This window comes from Pangasianodon hypophthalmus, chromosome 11 (assembly GCF_027358585.1).
Source record: "Pangasianodon hypophthalmus isolate fPanHyp1 chromosome 11, fPanHyp1.pri, whole genome shotgun sequence".
In the NCBI taxonomy this organism is placed as follows: Eukaryota; Metazoa; Chordata; class Actinopteri; order Siluriformes; family Pangasiidae; genus Pangasianodon; species Pangasianodon hypophthalmus.
Window position 1 is genome coordinate 452822 of NC_069720.1, and position 19991 is coordinate 472812.

The window sequence follows — 19991 nt, forward strand, 5'->3', positions numbered from 1 at the left end:
TCCTGTGGCTGAACTTTCGATCAGAAGGCTGTTAGTTCAAACCCCAGCCATGTCTCGAGGATATGAGCTGAGAAGCAGCACACAGTGTGTAAGATCCAGGAAGAGAGGATTCTGGGTAATGAGCCCACAGCCTGCTGAAGTGCGTGAGTTATTCTGTGTGCTAGTATTTCATAAAATTTATATTATTTCTCTGGCTTATAAAGACTACTCACGTTTTCAAGGTTTTAAAATGATTATTCCCTGAGAGCATAATTTACCCAGAATGGCTTTCTCCAGAATCTTCTGTAATGCTGACTCTCTTTTCTAACTGCCATCTAACCAAGAGGCTGAGATTTGACCAAAGGGGAAATAAAATGGACTAATAAGGCTAAGATGCTTATTTAGAGGACACTGTGGACACACAGCGGGTCACGTCACCGCCTCACAGCTCCAAGGTCCAGGGTTCGATCCTGAGCTCAGGTTACTCTCTGTGTTCACGTGTTCTCCACATGTTATGATAAACTGGACCAATGTGTGTCTGTGTGTGTGTCCTGTGATGAACCAGTATCCAATCCAGTGAGAATTCTCCCACCTTGCGCTCAGCGTTCCCGGGATAGACTCCGCCTTCATCACCACCCTCACAGATGAATGACTGGTGTCCCTCATCGCTGTGGTGGTTGGAATCGTGAAGGTTGTTGATTCAGTCCTCAGGCTTGGTGTTCTGGATATGAGGCGTGACTCTAACTATTGTGTATAAACGATAAAACCTAGAAATATGTTGACAAATTTTAGGGGTGATATCAGGGCAGCTGCACCCAGGGTCCAGGAAGGAGATGATATCTAAATATATATATCTATATGGAGCAGTGTAAAATCAAACACTTTCTAAGGGTCTTCCAGCTCCATTTTCACCAGACGCCTGTTCTCCATCGCTAACAGCTCCACCTGCTCCTCCTCCCACGTTTCTCCACCCAACTTCACTCAGCATATGGACGGGATTTGACCCAGCAGCTTCTGAGTTCAGAGCCACTCTGGTGTTGTAGCACATTTGTCTTCTAAAATGACACCAAGAACAATAAAAACATAATAAATACCCAGAAATACAACAACTCCCAGAATCCTTTGCTTCTAAAGAAGGTTAAGGTTACACTGGAGTTTGAAAGTTTGGTTGTTGGTAATGTCAGGGTGAATCTGAGCTTTGTCACACACACACATCTCCATCCCGAGCACTGAAAAGAAAACGGCTTCACTGTAATGGATTAGACTTGAATTTTCTTCTGTAGTTAAACGTAAACAGTTCCTCGTGGTTTGCCAGAGAGTCACACGTCACCATCATCACCCTGCGAAACAAGATGAAATAAAACTGGAAGCCGTCAAGGACACGTCTCGCTCACGGTAAACAGCTCGTATCATCTGGACGCTCCATGTGCAGCTTTTCCTCATCGCTCTGGGCTTTTATTCCGACAATAAGCTCTTTATCGCTCCTCAACACCATTCATTTAAAACCACCATGAGGAAGCAATCAAACCTTAAGTAAGAGGATTCGCTGTGTTATTGTTAAGCAAAATACCATCGCTTCATTTCCATAAAACATGCTCAGGGATGGGGGACTGTGTGTGTGTGTGTGTGTGTGTGTGTGTTGGGGGGGATTTAGTCTGCGTTTAGTCATAACTAACTAACAGGACAAAAGAAAAAGAAAAATCTTCGTATTATTCTATTTATGACTTTAATCCCAGGTCCGGTTCTGAGAGCGGTGCGTTTTTAATTATCCTGACTCTTTGTTCACGGCTGACCTTACACGACCTTTTATCTCCATCTCCTCTCCGTCTCGCTCTCTCTCTCTCTCTCTCTCTCTCTCTCTCTCGAGGATGACATTATGTTTGCCTTTCTTGTCTCTCTGCCCTGGACACCTATGATTTAGCAACTCTTGACATATCCATTACACACTACAGATTGGCTATTCTCTTCTTCCTGCTATAGAAATGACACATACCCCCCCCCCCTCTCTCTCTCTCTCTCTCTCTCTCTCTCTATTCTTTTTTCTTTTTCTCTCTAATACTCTCAGTTCACAGGCTGATGCTTTTAGCTAGAAGTGGATTCTCATTTTACGAGTTCTGCTCCATCGTTAACTTAAAACACCAGTGGAAAGAGTTCAGTCTGTTTTCGGGCCACAGTAATAACTTCATCAGAGCTGCTTTCAGATCCATGAGAGGATGCGAGCCTTTGCTCTATTAATAAACAAAGTTTTTACATTTTTTCCATCAGTGCCAAGAGCGAGTGTGATTATATTTTAAAGAGGAAACATATTCGTGTTAAGGCAGCAGGTTTGATAATAAGCCCTGACTCTTCTGACTGCCAAACTTTAATTTTTTGCTAATTTGTTCATCTTTGCCGGTCCACTCTGAAGCTGTTCAAGGATATCTTTCAATTCTGAATAACATTAAACAAATACCATTATACTTCACAAAACCAGCAAGGCACTTCACACTCACCGTGGAATGATTGTCCGATGTTTCTTCACAACTTTAACTCCTGTTTACTGTTTACTGCAAAATGGAAGAAAACCATATAACCCTGGTATTATTTCTAATTTTAACCCTCTCATTAAATGTACAGTAAGTAGAGAAGTTAGGAAGGAAAATAAAGCTTGGAAGGAAGCAGCATTATTATGTACATGTTATTATGTAGTAATAAAATTAGCTTGAATTGCCGATCTGTGGATGCAGCTAGGATGAAGCCGAGCACGTAACACACTGATTTTCACGCTGATTAGTGAGTTTTTTCATTTGAGTTTAATTCATTAGCTTTAGAAGTGATATATCTAACTACTGTTTCTCACTGAGACTAAAAAAGCCACACCCACAGGAGACAAACTACAAGCTACACGAGCGACTCGGCACTTATTAGCGTGACTGTAGCTCCAGATGAACAATAATCAGAAAACATTAGTGTGTAAACAAATAAAAATTGATCTGAAATGATGACATAAGTTGTATAAAGAACCTGTGATGTTGCCTCTTAAATGTACCAAAAATAGGATTTTATAAAAAAAAGCAAAGATTTTTGTGCTGTTAGAAATGTGACTTTAGCCAGAGACGTTAATCAGGATGATTCCACAACAATTTTGTTTGACCAATCAACGGTCTACACTGTATTTAGCTCCGCCCACACATCCCCGATCAGCTCACATCGTACCTGGGTAAGAAGCGGACTTAAATTCAGGAATTACGGAGAGAAGGAAATGGCAAGAGTACATGGAATCATGGGTAATTTTCTGAGCCAGGCTAAAGTGATATTAGCTATCTATGCCTCGTCCATTCTTTTTTTCCTCTTTGTTCTTTCTTTTCCTGCATCATCTCCATCGTGTAGATTAAAGCTAGTGCCTTAAACAAGCAAGAACCAGAACAAACTGGAATTAAGGACAATTAGCAAGATAACAACAAATGGATTATAATGTGTCATTTCCTCCATTTTTTAGAGCTTTACCTGTAATCTGTAATTAAAACATCCTCATTTTGCACCGTATTTAATAATGAGTGTAATTCTCCTCTTTAATATTAATGAGTCTGAGTTCGCAGAAAGCCGTGGCTACCATAAAAGTGTCACTGGATTAATATTCGCACGTTTTTATCTCTGCCACAGGGGAGTTGAGTTTTGTTTACGTGCTCCTCGGTGCTGAAATCGTTAAAACGTGTACACAGACATCCACGATAGCTGCACTGTCACAGCACCTCGTCTTTACTTAATTAATCCCGTGTAATTAGCAGCTCGCTTTAGCATTTCTCACTTAAAAGTGTCTCTGGATGGATATTTCCACGCAGCCCCACACACGCAATGCTATTTTTAGCAGTTGTTGTCAGTGAAAGAAGCGTATTAAAAAAAAGTGTGTGTAGTTTATCTCCTTTGGGACGGATTTATCTGTGAGACTTTCACACTCTCTCTCAGTCTCTCTAATTATTAATAATTACAAAAAAAACAGTTAATGCTTTACATTAACAATTATTTACTGCATTAAATAAACTAATAAACACTGAGTGTTACAGTAAAATACTGAGCGATGAAGCGGAGTTACTGTTTCCACCCTGAAGTTGATTATTTTCCTATAACAACACGTCCCCAAGTGTTTTATTCCTCTTACACCACAGCAACTTACCAGCGATTACAATGTTTTATTAAAGAACAACACATCATTATTTTTTATTCATTTACAGCTACATTTAATGTTACACAAAACATTAAAGTTCCTGTTGTCACTTACGTTATAGCAGCTATAAACACTCGTTCCCTCACCAGCCTCTCTTTATTCTCTCTCTTCAAGTTAATAAGAAAAAAATTAAACGCAGCTTGTTACGCATGTTACCGAGAAACCGCAAAGAAGAAGCGTAAACTCCTCTGTCCTGAAGATGTTACAGCTTTACCTCTGACTGTTACAAAGTGCTGACACTGGAGACTCCTTCCATCAATGCTAAATAAACGTCTCCTTACAGATTAACAATTACACACATTTTTTTAAATCCATTTACGTGAACCGTCCGCTGTACACATCTGGATGCGATAACGTATAAGAACGAGCAGATTTATTTATAATAAACCTGTGATTTGCAGCTGCACTACTGTCAGAGCTGCTGTTATAGAAAATTAATCAACACCTTCTGACCAATCAGAGTGCAGAATTCAGCAGCAGTGTTGTATAATGTCAGTGAGGAAAATCTTCATGCAAAACACTCCCAAAGATATACACTCAGGATAATAGCATCACGTCAGTGTCACTTTCCCTGATCACACTTTCCCACTGGTTTCCATTTCAGCGTGAGTCGTATTTTACTTCATCTACTACAGAGACACAAACAGGATTAGTCGTACTTATCGAAAATGAAAGCCTTCTAAAATGAAAGAATGTCTTTTGATGCACTGTAATAACAGGGAGTGAAAAATGCACTGCGGCGCAATAAAGCTGAAACTAATTCATTAGAATGTGTGTGTGTGTGTGTGTGTGCGTGTGTGCGTGTGTGCCCTACACCGGTACAGAGTGTGTTTCAGGACAATGGTCAATCTTAAGCAGAAAGGTTTAGTTCTCCTGGTGCACTGATAAGAATCCAATACCTGGAGGGGGCGGAGTTACACATGGGGAGGAGTAAGATGTTTAATCCCGCCCACGTCTACCTTGATTGGCTGTTTGACTCACATGCATTTGTATCCCTGGTCCACTTTTGCTCCACGAACGCTGATGTTGGAGGCTTTAAAAACTAAAAACAGCACAAAAAAACATTTTTCTTCATTTCTTCTAGACAATTTTATTCACAATGTAATTCACACTTACGCTTACAGCTCACTTCAATTTAATTCATAAATACCTCTAATCATATATCTCTAATTATCTCTAATGTCATCTTTGAGAAAAAATCCTTTTCATGGACTTTAAAGTGATGAAATTATTAATTTGTGTATTTACAAAAGAGAGAATTTAATAAAAAATAAAAATCTAATATGATGATATCTGAGTGAGAAGATGGCGAGTGTTGAAATAAATCTAACAGGAGTCTCGTATATCACTGATGTCACTGCATGATTAGTGCTAGCTGTAATTCTCACATTAATCACTGGTTTATTTTAACAAAATGGCTTCCACACTCATTATTCAGCAGCTCATAGAATAGCACTTGATCCAGCACAGATTGTTATTATCACATTTTATATTTTTATATTGTGTTTTAAAACAGTTACTCGAGCGCAACTTAATGAAGCTACGAGATTCTCAGTGGAGGTGATGGAATCGTAATGTGTGTGTGTGATGTAGGAGATTTATCACACTTTTAATTTTTGATTTGTTGAATTAATAAAATAAAGCCGGTGTTTGTGTTAATTCGATGCTGTAAATAAAGCGTGCTCACGGTGTGAAGGATAATCTGACCTAGCGCTCATCTGCTACACTTACAGAGAAACTTTAGCTTTATTCATCATTTTATCCATAAAATATTCACTCATCGAGATAAGCCATGGCTCTGATTAAGATGCATCTCCTTTAAAAAAAAAAACTTTGTGGACTTTAAAAAGGGACGATATAATTAATGAATGAATAATGTAATTTTTTTTGCATTTAATATCATCGTCATGTCACATTCCACAGTGTGTGTGAGTGTGTTTACAGCCAAAACTTTCATAAATTTCAGCATGACGTGTTGTTGTTATATTAAACAGTCAGACGGTGGCGCTGGACTTAACGCTGCTCCTCACTCGAGCTGAAATCACGCAAAAAACAAGCACTTAAGCTCAAGATCAGAACCGAGCGTAACTGAGACACGCCCTGTTTTAGACAAACTCCGCCCCCATGTACGTAACACTGACGTAACTTCTGAATAGCGGTTAAATCTGCAGTTATGTCTGAGCTCTGAGTGCTGATGTGTGTGACTTCAGGATTAAATCCTCACTCAGTGTGTGTAACTCTGAATACGCCTCTTAGAGAACAGGCTTTAGGTTTCTTTAGGTTGAAATGTCCTAAAACTGATCACCAGCTACTCAAGACCACGTGTCTCAGCACTGACTGTAGAAAAGATGCAGCTTTTCTGTTAAACATCACAGCACACTGGATTCCTCTTACACAAGCTTTATAGAGGAATGACAATAAAAACCCACTTGACTTGTCACTGGACCTCTAAAAGGCACAAAACAATCTGAGCTGCATACCATAAAGAATAACAGATTCCAAAGGTTCTTCTCAAGTGCTTTCAAACAAGGTTCTGCGAGCAGACGAGCAGGAAGGAGGCGGGGCAGGAGGACACTTTGTCCCCGTCTGAAGTGGTCAGCAGTTTGAGACGTCTTGTCCGTGCCTGCTTTTCCATAATGGAACAGAAAGTCGAGGGGCCGTTGTTTAGTCGCCAAACACAATTAACACGGTTTCTTTGCCCACATCAATACTGCTATTTGCATAGCGTATCGATCCAGAGTCCTTATAATCACAAAATGTTAATTGCACCAATTAATTCTCCATCTGTTTGTGCCCTTGTCTGCTCGCCTGGAGCGCTGAAGGTCAGAGTGAAAATGAACTGCTCTTTCATTCTCCTGCAGAAAAAAAAAAACGAGACACTTTTTTTTTTTTTTTACTCCCAAGACAATGCCATTCTCTGGGTTAGGAAGTTCAAAAAAGGCCAAGCTTCCTTTATCATTATTATCGCTCCCAGTGAGGAGCAGCTAATGGATTTGAAATCTTGTGATCTGATTTGTCCTTTTAAATGAGGTTTTTCTCGTCTCGTTCATTAACAAGGTTCTGCGCTGCGTCTCTGAAGAGCCGTGGCTTTTTGTGGCCTGAAAGCCGCAGCGTCCGCCTTCATATCGACTAATAAGTCCTTGGCGGAGCTCGGCAGTGTGCTGTGTTTGATTCATGCTGGTGTTTAGCAGCATGTGTTCAGTGCAGTGATGCTCTTCCTTTTGTCTGGCCTTGTTACAACACGATGGAAGTCGACCTGAACGCCCTGCTGTCTGTTTGAGCTGATCAGAGTCATAAGTCTGAGAGAGAATCTGTTCTTCGTGTTTTTGTGGATGACGGATCACTGGGGCTGTTTATTGTGTCTGCATTAGAAGCTCATCAGACAGAAAATGAGTCACATCCACCAACAGCAGCACTTTGTTTCACTCAGGCAATAGTTTTGTGCCTGAAAGAAGAGAGTTTAGTGTAAAAGTCAGTCAGATGGTCAGCTGTTGGCGAGAGTCTGAGGTTCGTTAAGGACGTGACAGAGGGGCAAAAGGGCGTTAACACAACCCCAGGGCCCCGTGTGGTATTAATCCAGACCTGCATGCTGGAACAGTGAAATAAATCTGACAGAAATTCTCTCAACACACTGATTACATCCTCAGGCTGGTTAGTTTTCATTTATTTCAACCACTATTTCACATTTTACATGGAATCCTACAGCAAATGGCTACAAGGCAGGCAAAACTCCCCAGTTTTTAAAAAGTGCTTCTGTTTTTTTTTTTGTCACAACAGAGATTTTAAAGTTGAACATTTTACAGAAAGATGCTGAGTGTCAGGGACCAAAGAGGACAACGCATCAATGAAAAAATGAATCTTGTTTGTGAGTGAAGAGATTCACAACATGCTAAATTGAAAATATTTCATTGCCGATATTCGATCAAATTAATAAAAATAACAGTGTGTGTATATCTGGGATGTTTCCTGGTGTGTGATTGACATCTCACTGGAACTGTAGCTGCAGACAGTCAAGTTACACAAGCAGCTCAAATTCTCTTGATTTTCTGCCTCCAAAACTACAGCAAAGGCAAACAACGTCTTCATCCCCAGAGTTACACGCACCTTTATTTCATCTGCACGACTGATAATAACATCTAATCTTAGTTAGCTACTAGCTAGTGCTGCTAAGAGCGTTGTTACAGTGTGCACGTCGCGTGAGCCGATTGGGTTTAATATCAGCATAAATAACACCACAGCGAGTGATCTTTCTGTGAAAAAAGAGAGAGAGAGCAAGAGAGAGAGAGAGAGAGAGAGAGAGAGAGAGAGAGAGAGAGAGAGAGAGAGAGAGAAAGCAGCTTTATCTGCCAGGATTGGTTTGTTATTAAGGTGATCAGAGGCGTGCCCAACTTTTAGGAAAGAAATATCACATGTAACACAAATCTTTGCAAAAATAGATAATAATTTCCTTTTGTAATGCAGCGTTTAAATGTGACTCAGTGAGTTTCAGTAGCGCACACAGAGAGTTTCATTCTCTAATAGAGTTCGCTCTTGGACACATCACTTTAGAGCTCTACACATGTTCCTGTAGGTTCTTTATATGAAGAGAAGTGACAGTTAAATCCTGTCTCAGACCTGCTTTCACACCAGCATCATCAATAAGGAGTTCCGTTATATTATTATTATTAAAGCCTAATAAACAACGCTGAGTTAATCATCAGTAAGGATTACGCTGATAGTGAGATGCTGATAGACGCAGCGAGATGTAATACACACAGATCCTGCATCCAAACCACTGAATTCTGTCTCTCTCTCTCTCTCTCTTTCTCTCCATCAGTAAGTCAGTCATTGGTCACGGCCGAGTGAGAAACGAGCGCACCTTCTGTAAAGTATGAATTTCAATCTCCTACACCTGTGCCGCCCGCCAAATGAAAGGCCTGATTGCCTGCGATTGCGTATTTAAAATGCTTAATTCCTCCATTAGAAAAGCTATTTACATGAATTAGGGACAATTAGCATTTTCAGACCCATTTTCGGCTTTGTTCGCTCCGTCCATTAACATTTGAAAGTGTCGGCTGCCAGACACAAGAAAAGCTCGCTGATCTGACCGGCGCTGGTCCTCACGCAGAGCTCCTGGACGAGGCTTTTTCACCGGAGAGACTCGGCAGAGAAGGAGCTGGCCTTGGCTGTCTGATTTGCCTCAATTATATATAATCATCAAAAGCCATTCAGAGAGAGAGAGCAGGGAAATGAAACAATGGAACTGGAGGTTAACAGAGATCTCTCTACACAGCGCTCTCAGACACGGGGTGGGTGTGTGTGTGTGTGTGTGTGTGTTTTACTCTAAGTGTCCATTACTGCTCCAAGAACCACCACTAGATCCACCATCCACACTGGGCCGTATTCAGAGTAGAGTTACGCACTCAGAGCTCAGATGTAAATACATATTTAAGCGCTATTCAGAAGTTACGTGAGAAATACGCACATGGGGGCGGAGTTTGTCTAAAACAGGGGTTGAGTTTTAGACAATCATGTTTCTTGCGTGATTTCAGCTCGAGTGAGGAGCAGCGTTAAGTCCAGCGCCACCGTCTGACTGTTTAATATAAAAACAACACGTCATGCTGAAATTTATGTTCTGGCTGTAAATACACTCACACACACACTGTGGAACATCATTCGAGGACAATATTAGAGGCAAAAAAAAAAACACTATTCATTCATTAATTATATCGTCCCTTTTTAAAGTCCACAAAGTTTTTTTTTTAAAGGAGATGCATCTTAATCAGAGCCATGGCTTATCTCGATGAGTGAATATTTTATGGATAAAATGATGAATAAAGCTAAAGTTTCTCTGTAAGCGTAGCAGATGAGCGCTAGGTCAGATTATCCTTCACACCGTGAGCACGCTTTATTTACAGCATCGAATTAACACAAACACCGACTTTATTTTATTAATTCAACAAATCAAAAATTAAAAGTGTGATAAATCTCCTACATCACACACACATTACGATTCCATCACCTCCACTGAGAATCTCGTAGCTTCATTAAGTTGCGCTCGAGTAACTGTTATAAAACACAATATAAAAATATAAAATGTGATAATAACAATCTGTGCTGGATCAAGTGCTATTCTATGAGCTGCTGAATAATGAGTGTGGAAGCCATTTTGTTAAAATAAACCAGTGATTAATGTGAGAATTACAGCTAGCACTAATCATGCAGTGACATCAGTGATATACGAGACTCCTGTTAGATTTATTTCAACACTCGTCATCTTCTCACTCAGATATCATCATATTAGATTTTTATTTTTTATTAAATTCTCTCTTGCTTTTATGTTACTTTGAATCACAATTTATAGCGGGGGAAAATGCTATTTTCTTCATCAGTCCGTATTTTCTATCCCTGATAGTTTTTTTTGGTTTAAAGTTGAGTGTTTGTGTTTAAAGGCGGTGCTGGAGAATCCTCGGATCGGACGTTTGTACTCAAGAAAACTCTGTCAAGCTCCAGAGAACAGGTGAAGAGGAAGCTGCAGTAAAAGAGGGAGTGGATTCGGCGTATATTTGAGTGGGTGGTCTCTATTTCGTGTACAGTAATAATCTGACGTTATCTGGGGTTTGCTGTGCGCTTGTTAAGAGAAAGCTGTCTCAATTGAAGGCTGTTCACACTCACTCATAAGCGCTCATTTAATCCTTTTTTCTGTTTTGCTTCAGTGCAAATTACAGGGTCTTATAGCGGCTCGAACACACAAAAATGTTGGACAGAGTTCAAAATAACAAACCCAAAAAAAGCTGAGAACACACACACTTCAGTTAAATGTGGAAATGAAGGTGGATATTTCAAACCATTACAGGGCGTGTCTTTTTATCTTTAAGTCTCAGGCACGATGCAAATACTAATATTAAGAAAGTTTTATTTATATAGGATTGTTTCTTATTTATATTTCTTTATTTATTTAGAGCAACAGGACAGTGTTTATGATTACAGCAGCAGCTCTTAAGTAATTGCTTCTAGAAAAATAAAAAAAATCATTTCATTTAAGGTCATCATCAACTTTCCTGGAGTTTTTAATTTTCAGGAATTCTCTTTATTTGCTGAACCACGTGCGTCAATGCCAGGCGTTCTCCAAGGCTGGTTAGAAGCTTCGAGTTCCTCCCTTGGTTTAATGGAACTCTTAAAATCCTGTGGTTAGCAGCGAGGCAGTGGTTCAAGAGAACGGTTCCAGAGCGTGGCCTGGAGCAACCACACCACACATGAGGAAGCCACACTCCAAGGCTGAGCCCAGGACCTCCCTGTGTGTCTGATTTCAGTCTACTGAGTCTGAGTATGTACTGAAGGATGTGGGGAAGACTTGCTGGACACGCCCTTTTTTAAAAAGCTTGTGGTGACCAAAGCCTTAAAGAACCTTTTAATACTGAGACCTTTATACCATCAGGCGTCTGTGCTTAGCGCTGCTGAATTCTGTAGATGCTGATTAGTTTCCTATAACAGCAGCTCTGACAGTAGTGCAGCTGCAGATCACAGGTTTATTATAAATCACAGGTTTATTATAATTAATTCGCTGGTTCTAACACGTTATCGTTTCTATAGTAACAGCTCATTCACAGGGACTCGTACAGCGGATACTCTGCTTAATATTTTCACAGACGTTTATTTAACATTGATGGAAGGAGCCTCCAGTGTCAGCGCTTTGTAACAGTCAGAGGTAAAGCTGTAACTGTAAGGTGTTTTTCTGACGTCTTCAGGACAGAGGAGTTTACGCTTCTTCTTTGCGGTTTCTCACTAACATGCGTAACAAGCTGCGGGGTTTTTTTCTTATTAATTTGAAGAGAGAGAATAAAGAGACGCTGGTGAGGGAACGAGTGTTTATAGCTGCTATAATGTAAGCGACAACAGGAACTAACTTTTTTCATGAACATGAAATGTAACTATAAATGGATAAAAAGGATGTCATTGTTTAATAAATTAATATTGTAATCACTGGTAAATTGCTGTGGTTTAAGAGGAATAAAACATTCAGGGACGTGCTGTTACAGCAAAATAATCGACTTTAGGGTGGTAACAGTAACGCCGCTTCAGCACACTGTAACACACACACACACACACACACACACACACACACACACACACACAGATGGCTACTTCCCGACAATCTACTAGTATTAATGAAATGTATATAAAGCTCACCGCAGCAGTAATGAGGTATAATCCTAATCACGCTGTGAGAAAGTTCTAATCTTACACCACTTCCCCAATACTGAACTAAAACCTCCAGCAATCCAGCCAATAACTCAGAGTTCACCAAAGGACACAATCAAATGCCACTGTCTCCTCAGCGTTCACAGATATATTGTACTCCGGCCCACAATCCTTTTCCAATATGTTTAAGTCCAGAGTACAGGCGAGAGGCAAAAGCTCATATATCACCGCCTACACACACACACACACACACACACACACACACAGACGAGTCAGTGCTGTGAGGTTTCTCAAAAAATTATATTAATTATAATACAGAAGTATACTACATTACAAGGACAGTAAGGTCACGCCCCTTAACATCCGCAGCATTTAGGGCATGTATTAGCATAGATTCCTGTGAATGCTAACTAACATTACTAGCTACAGAGGCTCAATTGAGAGAAAATACTGGATGTAAATGTTAGACGAGAATTTTAAAGAGTCTTTTCCAGATATAACTCAGTTCCAAAGAAAGAAATTTATTACGAAGAGTCTAAAAGGTGAAGCTATAGCGTCTGAAACCTCAGTAATAAATCTTTAGATCTCTGAACACGCAGAAGTGTGTGTCATGTCTGAACACATTATACAGAACACTTCATTTCACCCAAGTTCTCGTTTTCCCCGAGCGCACAGTCAATCGCTGTAATTGTCTTATTGATTCGCTTTAATTCACTTTGTCCCATTATGATTATATTCTGATGTTGACTTTCCTGATGTGATGAATTCATTTTTATGATGTCAGTCTTGTTGACTTGTGTGATCTATGGATCATCAATATCATCGATTCCTTGCAAAGTTCATCCACTCAGTGACGAGAGGCGTGTGAGCGTTTTACATAAAAAAGAAAACGACTGAACAAAGGTAATGTGAACGAAAGCACAATGTCCGGAGACGCCGCTGTCACTCCAGGAGACGGACTGCACGCGCGGCTTAAAGGCCCTTCCTTCACTCTGTTAGCTCAAGTGAAGGTTGTTATACAACGCCTTGGAGGTTCGAGGGATCGAGTCTTCATGATGTAGAGTTCAGAGGCAGAACATCCACCATGAAATCATTACAATATGACGCAATTTCACTTCCGAATCCAAAAACAGTTAAAACAAAGCTTTTTATTACTGTGGGCTTGAAGTGCGAGGTACGTAAAAATAAAGAGTCAACTTTAAAAAAAAGAAGTAAACTTTAAATAAGAAGTCTTTAATTGAAAAAAATAAGCTAACTTTAAATAAAAAGAATCAATTTTAAATAAAGAGTCTGTTCCTAACTGTTCCTAACACATTCTCAAAAGAGTCAACTTAAAAAAAGTTTTAAAAAAAGGTAAAACTTAAAACTTTAAAAAAGGTCAACTTTTAATAAAAAGAGTCAACTTTAAAAAAGGTCAACTTTTAATAAAAAGAGTTAACTTTTTAAAAAAAGACCTTTTAAAATGACCCAACTTCTAATAAGAGTCAACTTTAAATAGTAAATTTTGAAGAAAGTTTGCTAATTAACTCACTCATGCTAGCTTTGTACTGGTTCGCTTCTAAACTGCGAACTAGTTGACGTATCGCGATCTGTTGAACTCGTTGCTGATGCGACTGTGTACATCGTTCACGTATAAATCACAGGAAACTGTTTCATGCGTGTTTATGGTCACTACTGAGAGAAATCTCCTCCTCTTCCTGCAGTGAAGTGGCCACTTTACGCTCTTGTGGGTCCTGAAGGAAAGAGGACGAGGACGTGTTAGGAACAGTACTGAAACGGGGAATAAGTGATGTATCGAGCACTATTCCGATCTCCTCTCCTGCTAATCGAGCTTGTCGGAGTGTGAAAAGTCAGGGAAGATGCTCTGTAAATAAACACTGGAGTCGTGGACTGGACGCTGGCGCTGTGTTGTGACGGAGCGCTGTCCTCCGAGAGCCGGCGGATATCCAGTCTAAATCCAGCCCAGGGGAGCTGTAGAAAAGCTAATAATGTGTTATTGCAGCCCAGGTCTTTCCTGTCGTCTCTCCATCAGCCAGACACTGTCACCCCACACAGGGCCGGGTGAGCGATAATGGCCAATAATGTGGAGAAACAGGAGGAGAGAGAGAGAGAGAGAGAGAGAGAGAGAGAGGGGGGGAAGAGAGTGGTGTAGAGTTGTGCTCTGTATACAGCCTCGGTTTCAGTAAGAAAGGAGAAAATGAACCATCGACTCATCTCTAAGAGTCATCTTCCAAAGAGGAATTCCTACAAGACAAACTGCACAGCGAGCGCCAGGCACTCACACCCCGAGCTATTCACAGCCTCGTGTGTGTTAATATCATGACACTCAGCTGATTGGACACTTTAAGGTGAAGCAGCAGGAGTTTAATAATACAAGCACATGTTATTTTTTTTTTAGCACCAATTTTTGATGCTTCTCAAAAATATACTTAGAACCAAACAGGTCTCATAGAAAAAACTTCACATGCATTTAATATCAATGTTCTGGCACAAGCTTTTGTTGCATAGCAACGTGTCAAACTCGGATGCTCCGTATGCCGCATTCTGCGCCAACGTGATCTAATTGTAATTTAACGTGGTACGGTAACTTTTTTTTTGTTTTTTTTTTTAATAAATGTGAATAGTTTTTAAGCTGTAAACTCATTAGGCTCCTGAGAACTCAGAGACTTTCTGCGTTACCACGTGACTACCATGCGTGTGTTTACAGAGAAGAGGAGAAGCTTTCTGAGCTTGAGAAGTCGTGAAAAGCACGTGAAATAGGTGGGCAATGCTCAATAGGTGGGCGTGGCTACATGACGCAGGTGCAGAAGGTGACATTCAGAGCATTCGAGTGGAAGTTTGATGTGTTGATATACAACATATTCCTGTGCCAGAACGCTGATAGTAAACTTATACATGGTGCTGCAGATAAGATGCATGTGGCTGTGCGTTTTCTGTGAGATCGTGTTGGTTATAATACAGCAATGTGCTACACTACAGCATGAAAGATATGTATTAGAATATAGTTTGCTAGCTGGCATCGCTGGATACAGAGGAGCGTTTAAGAGAAAACCTGGTTTGAGTTTCAAAGAAAGAACTAAACAACAAAATGGCTGAAGAGTGCTCCTCATACAGTCTGACTTATTTCAGCCGGTAAACTTCAGCTGGTTTGAGCTGTAAAGTTAACAGCCGGGTTCATGATCAGGGTTTATTTCTGCTGTTCGGTAGAAAGATCGAAGCTAAAAGATCGAGACTCAAACGTTAAAGATCGGTCGTACTTTATCTCTCTTTTTAACATTTATTTCCTTAGCTGAGGAAACGTGCTGCTGTTGCCCACACGGCTGTTCAGAACCAAGCGGCTCCTTAAATATAACCTCATTACAATTATAATAACATTTTATTCACTTAAAGAATAAAAAATGCTCTGAACAGTCTAACAATGTCCCTAATTTCTTCATTTCATAAAATAGCCTTCAATGCAAAATCACCTCAAACCTAATTATCAGTAAAACGTCCTGCTTTGATAACAGCTAATGACTTATTTTTTTAATGTGATAAATGTTTCTCCAGAGCTTTAACGAGAAGTAAACAACAGGAATGTACATGAGCACAGTGTTGTCCTCTTTGACACTGAAAATTATTTTAAATCACTGAATAAGGTTAAAAAAAATTATAACTTGTTTTCAGTAAATGTTTACAGAGAGCTCTGTGTGCAAACTGAAGACAAACCATTACAACAAATTTAAAGTAGAATCAATTCCTTTCATCTAAACCAGATTTTCTCCAAAATACAGGCCATTTCAAAGCACATGATGGTAGGATGGTGTATTTTTCTCTCCTTACAGAAAAAAATTTAGACTTGATTTAAAGTTTGAGACACACAGGAGATCATGAGCGTGTTAAGGAGCACAGCGCCGGCTATCAGAGTCGATCTGTCTGTCTTCTGTCAGCAGGTGTGTTGGATGTGGGGTCTCCTGTAAAAAATGGCTCCCTGTGTAATTGAAACTGAATCGACCAATCCAGAATCCCCCACGTGGTGACAGTGAGGAGTGTGAGTCTCTAACGTTCTGTAACATCTTCAGGGGTTGTGAGAATCTGTGTGCAGAAGTTTATCAGCTTTTACCTCGTCACGGCATGGTAGAGGTTCTTCTCTTATCACTTCTTTGCATCCTGTTGTCTACTGAAGTATCTTCTGATGGGTTTCCTGACGTAGAGCTGTGGGAATCGAGTCCAGTCTTGAGATGTTTTCTGTATTGACTTGGACCTGTCTCAGTCTCGGTCTCGGGTGGTGGGTGGAGTGACTCAGCCTAATCATTAGTGCAATGCATGCATGAAGCCAACTAGTTAGTAAAGGCCTGGCCTTGAAACAGATTTCACTCTCAATATTGACTCAGTCTTCACTCGATCTCGGCTAGATCTAGCCATCTCCCTGGACAACTCTCAGATCTCCCGCTGCTTCCTCCACTGGCTTCCTGTAGCTGCTGCATCAGATTTAAAACTCACCTACAACTGATGCTCTTATCACACCCTGCACTGCACCAGGCTCCCTCCGATCCTCTAGCGCTGCTCGACTGCTCACACCATCTCAGTGTACAAGAAAGACCTGCATCAAGACTCCTCTCTGTTCTGGAGCCTAGGAGGAGAAATGAGCTTCTCCACCTGAGTCACTCCATTCCAGAGATGGAAGTATCTCCACTACCTGGTTGTTTCATTGATATCCGGATTTCTATAAAGCTGCTTTGTCCATTGTTAAAAGCACTATATAAATAAAATTGAACTGAACTGAATTAAAACACATCTACAGGACCATAGACTCAGGATGATAAACAAATGAAAGTTTGCCAAAGCTTCCTAAATAAGACCTTACACACTCAAGAGGTGAACTTCATTCCACAGTCAGAGATATGACGCAGACCGGGATTTCAGAAAACGTCTCCATGATTCCCTGATGGTCAGAAGATTAGCCAGTGCAAAAGCCAGTTACCAATAAACATATAAAATGTTTTAAACTTGATATATAAGATAATTATATAATTATCTGATCATTTTTCGAGCACAGGCTCCGTGTTCTCTGTGCTCAGGTGATTCTTCTGATTTCTACACACACTGAATTGGTTTATTTCTGACCAGTGAATGAAGGAGCTTTATGCGGATGTTTTCAGCTCTACACTAACCTCAGACAGTTTTTAACTTGTTTAATTTAATAATGTGCAGTGTGAAATCAAACCAAACCAGATTTCCATTCTCTTAAGAAATGGTCATTAATCGATTGAAATCGTTTCCATGTGGCCGATTCCCGTGTCATCGCCGTGCCACTGGTTTGTTTTTGGAGCATACAGTGGAGACGGGTGACGGGAACTTGAGTCACATTGCATTAAATGATTGCCAGAGTAATGCTGAAGAAAAGGAAGAGGTAGAATCAAGGACAGAAGAGCAGGAATTGAGAGGATAAGTGGACGGAGGAGGAGGAGGAGAGGAGCATTCCTCTGTGGATCGCATTCTGGCAGCGGGGCCGGATGGTCAGCACCCGCAAAATTGAAATATTTCTGGTGATTCAAGGTTGACCACATTTTTCATTCTTTCCTTTCCTCTCTCTCTCTCTCGCTCTTGCTCTCTGAATTATCAAAAGGTTTACTGTAGGAATCAAACGGTCTCCTTCAGGGGAGTTCAGCCGTGCATCTCGGTTTCATCCTCACCGCTCAAAGAGAACGTTTCTGAGGGAGGAAGCACTTTTAAAATGAAGTCTGGGGTTTTTCGGTGCTGCTTGCCAACTCAGGCTGTATCTTTAAGAGGCCTGTTGATTAGTTTTATACCGAGCCAGCATGCAGAGACCAATAAATTAAATATGAATAAATTAAAAATGAAGTCTAGCAGAAAATTGCTTGGAAAACACCACCTCCCCATTAAAATATGTATAGCAATGCTTTTAATGTCTGCTCACATGGGAATAGATATCACCGTAAATTAACACGCCATCCAAGCGTAGTGGAGAACTTTTCACTTATTAAAAAAAAAAAGATTTACTCCAGTAAGTGTGTTTGCTAATTAATTTGATATTCAAATGAGCTAATTGGTTTTAATTGCAAATATTTTAAGAGTAGTTTGGGGGGAGGAAAAGAGATTGATGAAGTGTCGACAAAGATTGATGAAGCTTGCTTTGAAAGTGCCATCTGTTTTAATATTTATTTCAGGCTGAGTTTTTTAATGAATAAAAAAAGAATCAAAAATGGACACACACACACACACACACACACACACACACAAACCTCACTGTTTAAGTTTGGAGGAAGTGGCTGAATTTTTTTCTGGGCTGCATTCACACACGGTGCCTCATTTATTATCTTTTATTAAAGTTGTGTCTTTAATAAATATTAAATAAAAATCAAATCCACACTGAACTAAAATAAAATGTCTGCCAGATTTATCAAAGTTTCTGACTTTCTTCGTACTCAGATGCGCATGTTGCTAAACGGCAATCAACCCTGACTTACCAAACGCATTCTCGAACTGGATCGTCATAAATATCGTATTTCTTGCGTAAACCCTCCTGAGGAAGATTTCTGAATAAATAAGTTTGCATGCAGCGTGATAAATATTAAACGTTAAAATGCGGCCCAGTGTACGGATACACACACGCTGAAGGGGATCGGGGACATCAGCCTGGGCGATGAGCGAGCGCAGATAACGTCTCTGCGACGTCGGAGTGACATTGTAAGCGCATTAGCTCATTACTACAATGTCATGGGCCACATGGTGAGGATGCATTAAGAGGAAGAGGTGATGGGAGGAGGCACACAGACTCAGCTGCAGGTATCGGATCTCTGCGTATGAGTTGATTAATTAAAGAAGCCTCCATTAAGGTTATTGAGATGCTGGCACTGATGGGGAGGCTCTCTGCGGCTCGTCGTTCTCCTCTCCCTCTGTCTCTGATGACATTAGCGCTCTGATCGCCCGTGGAGTCGCACCGCAGGCCGTATCTCGACCTCCAGGATCTGAAAGGAGCCACCAAGTTTTAATCCTCGCCTCTCCTCTCTCCCTCAGTGCCCATCTGTCAGTGCATACAGCTGGAGAAGAGAAGAAAGGCGAGTACCCTGTTCCAACTGGCCGCCTTTCTAATTTCCTCTGCCTCGCAAACAAACGCCCTCTTTTTCAGCTGCCACGCTCCTCTCGCTGTGTGTGTGCTCTCATTCCTGGCACAGGAAATGCCAAGAAAAGCCTAAAACTTCTGGAAGCCTTAGCCGTATGTTAAGCATGTTAGGGAAGGAACAGTAAAATCAGCTCCAACCTCCGCTGTGTATATTTTGGGTCTCTGGCCTGTAAATTCCACCAGGACAGATGAATTTTGGGATGTTCCCCCTCCTCTTCACTCTTTCTCTCCTTTAATGAATTAGAAGTCTGGCACAGGAAAATGAAGACCATATGTTGAAATCCCATCCTGGCCTCTGACAGCGCATTAGGCATACTGCGGGTCGTCTAAACAGACCTTATGCAAATCGATCTCGCTCTGAACAGCGATCGGGGCTTTTCAAACTGAATGAATCTTTGTTATCTGTTCCAGTTCTGGCTGAAATTCCACGCTGCACTCAGCGAGCAGTGTGTTCACCATAAACAAGAAATGCTGAGCTCCTAGACGAGGAGTTATTGAGAT